Source organism: Labeo rohita, chromosome 18, assembly GCF_022985175.1.
Source record: "Labeo rohita strain BAU-BD-2019 chromosome 18, IGBB_LRoh.1.0, whole genome shotgun sequence".
In the NCBI taxonomy this organism is placed as follows: Eukaryota; Metazoa; Chordata; class Actinopteri; order Cypriniformes; family Cyprinidae; genus Labeo; species Labeo rohita.
Genome location: NC_066886.1, coordinates 1,057,425 through 1,067,317, shown reverse-complemented (window position 1 = coordinate 1,067,317; position 9,893 = coordinate 1,057,425).

Sequence of the window (9,893 nt, the reverse complement as noted above, 5' to 3'; positions counted from 1 at the left end):
TTAACCTTACACTAGTTTGTCACACTTCCCTGTGTGACATCTAGCCCCACTCTCCTCTGCTTGATGAGAATTATTAAAGAATGGTTAGAAATAGACTTATGTTAATGTAACAGTTCATTAAGGGCAATGAACGACTGAGTAGATGCACTCTACTCAAAACAACTTAATCTTGCTGAAAAAACAAACAAACTTTGCTTGCCAGACATGACAGGTCACAAACCCTCAAAACACACACACTGTTAAAAAAATTGTAGTTTGCTCTTAGACATGACAGCACTCAAAACATCCTGTCTGTGGTCTGGGACAGGCCAAAACATCCTGTCTATGGTCTGGGACAGGTCACACAACAAATTGGCCCTGGACAGGCAGCGGCGGTAAAATCCTCTTGCATGCCTGATCCAACCCTGGCATGCATCAACTAAAATATATGAGATTGCTTGTTTTCTTGCCCTTGCCCTTCTTATTTTTCTTCCATGTTTTCTTCCTCCCTTCTTGCCCTTCCTCTTTATTTCTACTCTTCCATGTTGTTGTCACATCACTGTATGCATTACTGTAAAGAAAATACATTACAAAGTCATTGTGAAATAGAAAAGAAAAAAGAAATATGGGTGAAGGTGGAAATATAAATTAGAAAGTCCACTGTCAGAATTTGTATCTCTTGTGTTGTCCTCTGTCTATATATGCTTTCCAATTGAAGGTTCATGAGATGTTGAGATGTACATTTGAGCTATTTCAGAGAACTGCTTTGTCATTGGTTGATCATAGTCTCTACATTAGTGAAAGTCAGTATTCACTTGAACAATTCATGGCAATTTTACAAGAAGGCTAATAGAAATGTGTAGAATATGCTTGACAGTTTATGACAGCTAGATCAAAAATTTAGCATTTACTGTAAAGACATACATGAGCTAATGACTTGATGTTTTGAGGGGTAAGACTATAGCACAGAGAACTATATACATGTAATACATTTTGCGCAACATGACAGAAGGAACTGATAATGTAGGAACCACAGACAAATCAGTTGCATAATCAGCTGCATGAATGTACCAAAGCAAACACAACTTGTTCAAAAAAATTAGAAACATTTTATGATGTGCACAAGTAGATGATGTGGAGGTTGAACACGTAGTTTTGAGAATTTCATTTCTGATCTGAGAAAAGCACCAAACTGTAAGCTGACTTTGGCCCTTTTATCTAAATCGAAGGTTTTGATTGGTGTGTGATAAATTTTGACTCCTAGTGATTCCACTTGGGTAATCGTGTGCTAACTGAGCTCCAACTTTGCAGACTTGAGTGAACAATACTGAATGCTAGTGCTTTCTAAATGACCACATGGTGTAAGCACTGAGAAATGTAGGGATTTGTGTGTAGAGTTTTGCAGTAACAGTTCACCAAATCTGACTCATGTGTTAAAGCAGGGGAATAGTGTTGATAGTTCAGGGAAATGGGCGTTGTTTCTTTCTTTCTTTCTTTCCTTCTTTCTTTTTTCTTCTGCTATTGCACACTGAATAACACATCAATTTTTTTTTCTCTAGTTTCTCTAGTTTTTAGTCCCAATCATCCTCATTCTGCTGTTTTCTTTTCTGTTGTCATGTTAACTTTGTATTTGACTGTAATTTTACTACAGAAACAAGCTGATTAATTGAGACTTTAGTTTGTTTAGTTTCAGTTTGAGTGACTTCTGGAAAACACAAACTCTTGCCAAATATGTGGTGGGCAAAAACAAGTTTCGTCCTTCATCCCTGTGGTTTGCATGACTGCAAGAGAATCTCTCACATGATGTGGAAGATCAGATTTCAGTATCTGTAAAGCAGAAATGTCAGTTGTTGTATGACATGTATGAAGGACTGGATGTTGAAAACATGACTGAAACAGCATAAAAGAAGTAAAATTATTGCTATTTAAGGAATAATTTTCTTGATTGAATATTACCAAATAGTACTTAAGTATCTTTTGATTCCCAAGCCTACGGGTTAACATGTTAAATTCAACTTTTTTGTTCCACCAAACATATGTCTGGATTCCGCTGTTGTGATGGTAACAAACTACACTTTTACGTGCTTCTGACTGCAAGAAAATCATGGTTTATTTGTCGTGCAACTTACTGACAAATAAACCATGATTTTCTTGCAATCAGATGCATGTAAAAGTGTAGTTTGTTACCATCGCAAAGTAAAAGTGCTTGCTCTTATTAAATGTTGTTTTTAATGTTGAGGTTATTTTAGCTTCATGTGAAGTTTGCTTCACACATTTAGTTAAATGTGCTTTACCATTCAACTGAACTGTGCATGCATTTTAGACATTGCTTATTTTTAATAAAGGTATGGATTTTTTAGCATCATTTAGAATCGTGTGTGAAATGTCATTTACTAATTCTGAAAATTCTGTCATTTAAATCCGATATGATGTGTTTTTGTCTAACAAAAACAGCAGTAAACAGAGAAAAATCCTGACACTCAGTATGACGGTACTGTAAGAATAAAGCGCTGTGTTATTGCTTAAAGTGACAATCACTTTTTTTTTACACTAAAATTTTCAGCAAAATGTTTGATTCTGTTATTGTTAGATTGTAGTGCTGATTTGAAATGTTACAGAAGTATATTTTTGCCAAACAGTTTTGAAATATTTAATCTTCCTCCATTCCAGTAGATACTGGCTGTATTTGTTTGCACACTGCATAGTGTAAAACTACAATTTGGGTTTAATGGTGTTAAAGTAGTAAGATGGCTGTAAAGTCACCTGACTTCCCTTAACTTCTTTCCAGTAAATCACCAGGATGCAGAGAATTTGCTCCATCATCATAAGGGTGCAGTTCTCCTATTATCGTTGTTGCACCAGTTTGCATTATTAATTGTGTTCACCTCATTGTAACCATATGTTTATGAGCATCAGCTAAAATAATACAAATTGTGCCTTTGGACCTGACTGTAGATACGCCTTTGGATGCACCTAGCTTAGGCTCTGGCTAGCCCTGGATAGCCTTCTGAAAAATCCAGCAAAACCAGCATGGATTTCAAGCTGGTCCAGGCCGGTTTATGCTGGTTAGTGCTGGTATAGTGCTGGTCCAGGCTGGTTTATGCTGGTATAGAGCTGGTCTAGGCTAGTTTTTGCTGGTATAGTGCTGGTCCATGCTGGTTTGTACTGGCATGGTGCTGGTCCAGGCTGGTTTATGCTGGTATAGTGCTGGTCTAGGCTGGTTTGTGCTGGTATAGTGCTGGTCCAGGCTAGTTTATGCTAGTATAGTGCTGGTCTAGGCTGGTTTGTGCTGGTATAGTGCTGGTCCAGGCTGGTTTATGCTGGTATAGTGCTGGTCCTGGCTGGTTTATGCTGGTATAATGCCAGTATACTGCTGGTGCAGGCTGGATTGTGCTGGTATAGTGCTGGTCTAGGCTGGTTTATGCTTTTATAGTGCGGGTCCAGGCTGGTATAGTGCTGGTCCAGGTTGGTTTATGCTGGTATAGTGCTGGTGCAGGCTGGATTGTGCTGATATAGTGCTGGTCCAGGCTGGTTTATGCTGGTAGTGCCAGTATAGTGCTGGTGGAGGCTGGATTGTGGTGGTATAATGCTGGTCTAGGCTGGTTTGTGCTGGTCCAGGCTGGTATAGTGCTGGTCCAGGCGGGTTTATACTGGTATAGTGCCAATATATTGCTGGTGCAGGCTGGATTGTGCTGGTATAGTGCTGGTCTAGGCTGGTTTATGTTGGTCTAGTGCTGGTCCAGGTTGGTTTATGCTGGTATAGTGGCAGTATAGTGCTGGTGCAGGCTGGATTGTGCTGGTATAGTGCTGGTCTAGGCTGGTTTATGCTGGTATAGTGCTGGTCCAGGTTGGTTTATGCTGGTAGAGTGCCAGTATAGTGCTGGTGCAGGCTGGATTGTGCTGGTATCGTGCTGGTCCAGACTGGTTTATTCTGGTATACTGCTAGTGGAGGCTGGATTGTGCTGGTATAGTGCTGGTCTAGGCTGGTTTATGCTGGTCCAGGCTGGTTTATGCTGGTATAGTGCCAGTATAGTCCTGGTGCAGGCTGGATTGTGCTGGTATAGCGCTGGTCTAGGCTGGTTTGTGCTGGTCCAGGCTAGTTTATGCTGGTATAGTGCTGGTCCAGGCTGGTTTATGCTGGTATAGTGCTGGTCCAGGCTGGTTTGTGCTGGTATAGAGCTGGTCCAGACTGGTTTATGCTGGTATAGTGCCGGTATAATGCTGCTGCAGGCTGGTTTGTGCTGGTATAGTGCTGGTCCAGGCTGGTTTATGCAGGTATAGTGCTGGTCCAGGCTGGTTTATGCTGGTATAGTGCCAGTATAGTGCTGGTCCAGGCTGGTTTGTGCTGGTATATTGCTGGTCCAGGCGGGTTTGTGCTGGTATAGTGCTGGTCCAGGCTAGTTTATGCAGGTATAGTGCTGGTCCAGGCTGGTTTATGCTGGTATAGTGCTGTTCCAGGCTGGTTTGTGCTGGTATAGAGCTGGTCCAGGCTGGTTTATGCTGGTATAGTGCTGTTCCAGGCTGGTTTGTGCTAGTATAGAGCTGGTCTAGGCTGGTTTATGCTGGTATAGTGCTGGTATAATGCTGCTGCAGGCTGGTTTGTGCTGCTATAGTGCTGGTCCAGGCTGCTTTGTGCTGGTATAGTGCTGGTCCAGGCTGGTTTATGCTGGTATAGTGCTGGTCCAGGCTGCTTTGTGCTGGTATAGTGCTGGTCCAGGCTAGTTTATGCTGGTATAGTGCTGGTCCAGGCTGCTTTGTGCTGGTATAGAGCTGGTCCAGGCTGGTTTATGCTGGTATAGTGCTGTTCCAGGCTGGTTTGTGCTAGTATAGAGCTGGTCTAGGCTGGTTTATGCTGGTATAGTGCTGGTATAATGCTGCTGCAGGCTGGTTTGTGCTGCTATAGTGCTGGTCCAGGCTGCTTTGTGCTGGTATAGTGCTGGTCCAGGCTGGTTTATGCTGGTTTAGTGCTGGTGTAGGATGGTTTATGCTGCTATAGTGCTGGTCCGAGCAGGTTTATGCTGGTATAGTGGTAGTACAGAGCTGGCCCAGGCAGGTTTATGTTGGTAAAGTGGTCTAGCTGGTGGGCCAGCATATCCATGCTGTTCTCAAGCAAAAGAGAGCTGGTGATGCAGGTTCACCAGCAGGGTGTTGCAGGGTTGAGAGTCAGTAGGACAGCTGTCTGTAACACTGCACAAGCAGTGTTTTGGGGACAAACTAGTTTTTGCTTTCATATTTTTCTATTTAACACATTAATGATGCAAAATAAAAAAAATTATATGTAAGGTTAAAACATATGATTTACTGAATTATGTGATATACTGCAATTTCTTTTTCTCCATCTGCTGAAAGTAGAAATGAACATTTTAATTGCTGTAGTTATGATTACATTATTAATCAATGTCAATTGTAAACTGGTAAAACGTTTCAAAGCATCAAAGGAATTTTCTCCTGTTTCATAAGACACAAATCAGTTAAAAAGAGCTTTAGTACACTGCCTTATGAAATTGTTTAGAGATATGAAAACAAAAAAAAATGCCTAATATAAGCTTAATTATAAGCAATTTGTTCAACAACAGGTGTTATGAAAACAGCTCTTTCAATGGGACTGTAGATACGGTGACTACAGTTGTAATGCTGTTTCACCAGCATACCTGCTTACCGTGCTGGGGACCAGCAAACCAGTAACCAGCATCCCATGCTGGTCCCAGCATGCAAAACATGCCATATGCTGGTGACCAGCAATGTGGGATTTTTCAACAGGGTGATGCTAAATGTAAATTCAGTAAGATTGTTATTCACGTCGGCGCTAATGATGTTCAACATCGTCAGTCAGAGATCACTAAAAATAACAATAAAGAGGTGTGTGAACTTGCAAGTATGGTGTCAGCCAGTGTAATATGCTCTGGTCACCTTACTGCTTATCTTGGTGACAAGATACATACTGTAGCAGACTGTCGACACTCATTGGCTGGATGTCTAAGTGGTGCCCATAGAATAACATAGGTTTCATAAACAGTTGGACAGTTTTTTGGGGGGCAGACCTGACCTTTTGAAAAGAGTCTTCATCCCTCCAGTGACAGTTATGTTGTTGAGTAATGTTATGTCGCAGATGTGGACACGTTGTGTGCTAACACCGGTTGTTCCTCCTGAGAACTTTACACTTTGTGCTTTGAGGTTTGTTTAGTTTCAGTTTGAGCGACTTTTTCTGAAAAACACAAACATATTGACTCCTGCCAAATATGTGGTGGGCTGAACAAGTTCCTTCTTTCGTTCCTGTAGTTTGCGCGATTGCAAGAGAATCTTTCACATGATGTGGAAGATCACATTTCAATATGGGTGAGACAGAAATGGCAGAAAGCTGACTTTAGCTGGAAAAATGACTTGTTGTTCCAAAATGCATTTGGTAATGTGATATATATCACAATAATGAACATGCACAATATTGTGACAATAACTGACAGTAATTTTTATTACAAATTATTCAGATTTTTTAAAATACATTTGAAGACAACAAACCCTTGATATTGTTTGAAAATATTTTGATTCTTTATTGCTCGGTCGCACCTTAATTAGGGCTATTAGGTCCATTAGTTAACATTAGTTAATTCATTAGTTAACACAAACAGTGAAAAACTCTTCTAAGCATTCATTAATCTTAGTTAATTTCAATATTTAACATATATACCATGATAAAAGCTTTAGCAATTATGGCAGCATGAAAATCTGATACTGTCACATGCCTAATCAGTAGTATTGATACTGGCCTTCAGTTATAAAAAAAGATGCCAGTATACAAATATTTAAAATATACTGTCTTTGTTTATTCAGGGTTATGCTCAGTGACAAGATAGATAGGTATTGTGAGGGTGGTGTCTGGGGGTTAAAGCTAGTGTTGTGTCCTACCTTGTGAAAGAAATAGACACATTTATGTTTAAAGATCAAGCTGTATACACACACCCCTCTTTCGATTTCAGAGTCATGTGAACAAACCAGTCAGTAGACGTGTTCATGTGGGCGGTGATTCACTGGAAGTATATATGGAACTATACCAGCACTGGAAATCACAAGGGTTTATAAGCGTAAGGTGTTCAGCAAGAGATTTTAAACAGGACCCTGACCATCTTCACACACCAGCACAGATATGGCAAATCTAACAGCAGTTGTCAGTGATATTGAAAATCTAAAACGATTAATAAAAGATCTAGAGGCAAGAATGAAAAATCAAGAAGCAATATCACCAGTTCTGCAGTCAAGAATTCAAGATCAAGAAACAAAATCAAAAAATCTGGAGGGAAGAATTAAAAATCAAGAAGACATATTACCAACTCTACAGTCAAGAATTCAAGATCAAGAAACAAAATCAAAAAATCTGGAGGGAAGAATTAAAAATCAAGAAGACATATTACCAACTCTGCAGTCAAGAATTCAAGATCAAGAAACAAAATCAAAAAATCTGGAGGGAAGAATTAAAAATCAAGAAGACATATTACCAACTCTGCAGTCAAGAATTCAAGATCAAGAAACAAAATCAAAAAATCTGGAGGGAAGAATTAAAAATCAAGAAGACATATTACCAACTCTGCAGTCAAGAATTCAAGATCAAGAAACAAAATCAAAAAATCTGGAGGAAAGAATTAAAAATCAAGAAGACCTATCACCAGGTCTACAGTCAAGAATTCAAGATCAAGAAGCAAAATCAAAAAATCTGGAGGAAAGAATTAAAAATCAAGAAGACCTATCACCAGGTCTACAGTCAAGAATTCAAGATCAAGAAGCAAAATCAAAAAATCTGGAGGCAAGAATTAAAAATCAAGAAGATCTATCACCAGGTCTACAGTCAAGAATTCAAGATCAAGAAGCAAAATCAAAAAATCTGGAGGCAAGAATTAAAAATCAAGAAGACCTATCACCAGGTCTACAGTCAAGAATTCAAGATCAAGAAGCAAAATCAAAAAATCTGGAGGCAAGAATTAAAAATCAAGAAGACCTATCACCAGGTCTACAGTCAAGAATTCAAGATCAAGAAGCAAAATCAAAAAATCTGGAGGCAAGAATTAAAAATCAAGAAGACCTATCACCAGGTCTACAGTCAAGAATTCAAGATCAAGAAGCAAAATCAAAAAATCTGGAGGCAAGAATTAAAAATCAAGAAGATCTATCACCAGGTCTACAGTCAAGAATTCAAGATCAAGAAGCAAAATCAAAAAATCTGGAGGCAAGAATTAAAAATCAAGAAGACCTATCACCAGGTCTACAGTCAAGAATTCAAGATCAAGAAACAAAATCAAAAAATCTGGAGGCAAGAATAAAACATCTGGAAGAAATAATTAAAGCTAACAGATAAAGACCAAATTAAAGAAGTACTGCCTGAATATGAGGTACAAATCTTTCAAAACAGCAAATAGTTACAAATGGTTCAAGATGTCAAATTAATTAGTCATGTCACACAAATGTGAGCTGAGTGAGTTTTTATGTTTGTTACTTCTGTCTTAAAAATGTTTTTGAAAGTTGGTTTACACTGTACTAACCCTAACATAACTTTAAGTCATGAATTAACAAAATGTAGGAAACAAATTCTTTAATGATGCTTATGTTCATGTGCAGTGTGATTTATTCTCTCTCTCTGAATATTTTCAGTAATAATTATTCTGTATGTCACAACCTGGGTCTAGAGTCAGTGAAGTAACATATCGAATAGACATTTGAGATCATAAATATAACAGAAGTTTATTGTTTTATCTCATTCACACAGATGCCATGTTTTCACCTGATGGGAACCTGAAAAGACCTCAAGATCTGCATCTCTTGACCAGATTTAAAGCAGAACAAATATCAATATCTTGTGTTTCTAATCTCTGCCGCATTTAATACAACTGTATAATCGCATGACTGTCACACATTTTATTCTAGTATATGTTTCTCAGGGTGTGTTTTAAATCAATTTTCATATAAACATTATATTTCTATGGAATTTCTATGTATCAATTTCTACATAAACTGCAAAACCTTGACTTAAAAAAAATCTAATTTTGAAAAAATGGAATCTGAATTTAAAAAAAAGATCTAAAAATCAAATCTAAATTTTCACTGTTATTACACTGTTAATACATTAGCCATTCATGGCATGACCTTCATTGAACTCTTATAATGTGTGTTTGTGTGGTTTTGTGTTCATCTGTTTAATCACTTTAAAAAAAAAAAAACATAAATAAATAAAAGCCACTTTGGTTATTCGAGTTCTTTATGCAGTTTTCTTTGGTAGGGTAACACATTTCATGTGCAAACAAAAAAGTCAAACTGTACGAATGCATAATTTGAGCAGAATTTCTCACAAAACTGTTTTGTAACATCTGGAACAGAACAGCATGATCTTTTATAATGAATATAGATTCCTTTAGTTGAACCACAGTTTAAAATGATTCATTTTTGAACTGAAATTACGACTGGAACATTTCATTTTTGTAGCATCTGGAATCAAATTCTATTTTCGAATACTATTTATCACATCAGAAATATGCTTAGAAATTAGAAATGCCGTCCTGGACACCATTAAATCCATTAGACAGCGCGCTCTTCTGGACTGAGTTCGTCATGAGACCTTGCTCAAATAGCTGTGTATTACAATACATGGTAAAAGTTAAACAAAGAAAAATCATTCATGATTTGAAAATGATTGAAAAAATAATACCTGTACCATATTCCACATGTTTTAAAGTAGACAGTTACTGACACTGTTATTGAAAACAGACATTATTATTATTATTTAATATTTTATTTTAATTTTTATGTTTACTTCAAAACTACCTTCACTATATAATAAGGGTATCACATCAGGTTAGTTTTATTGTGCTCAGTTCAGACCCAATAAATAGTGCAAAATATCATAGTATTAGATTTTAGTTTGGAGAAGATAA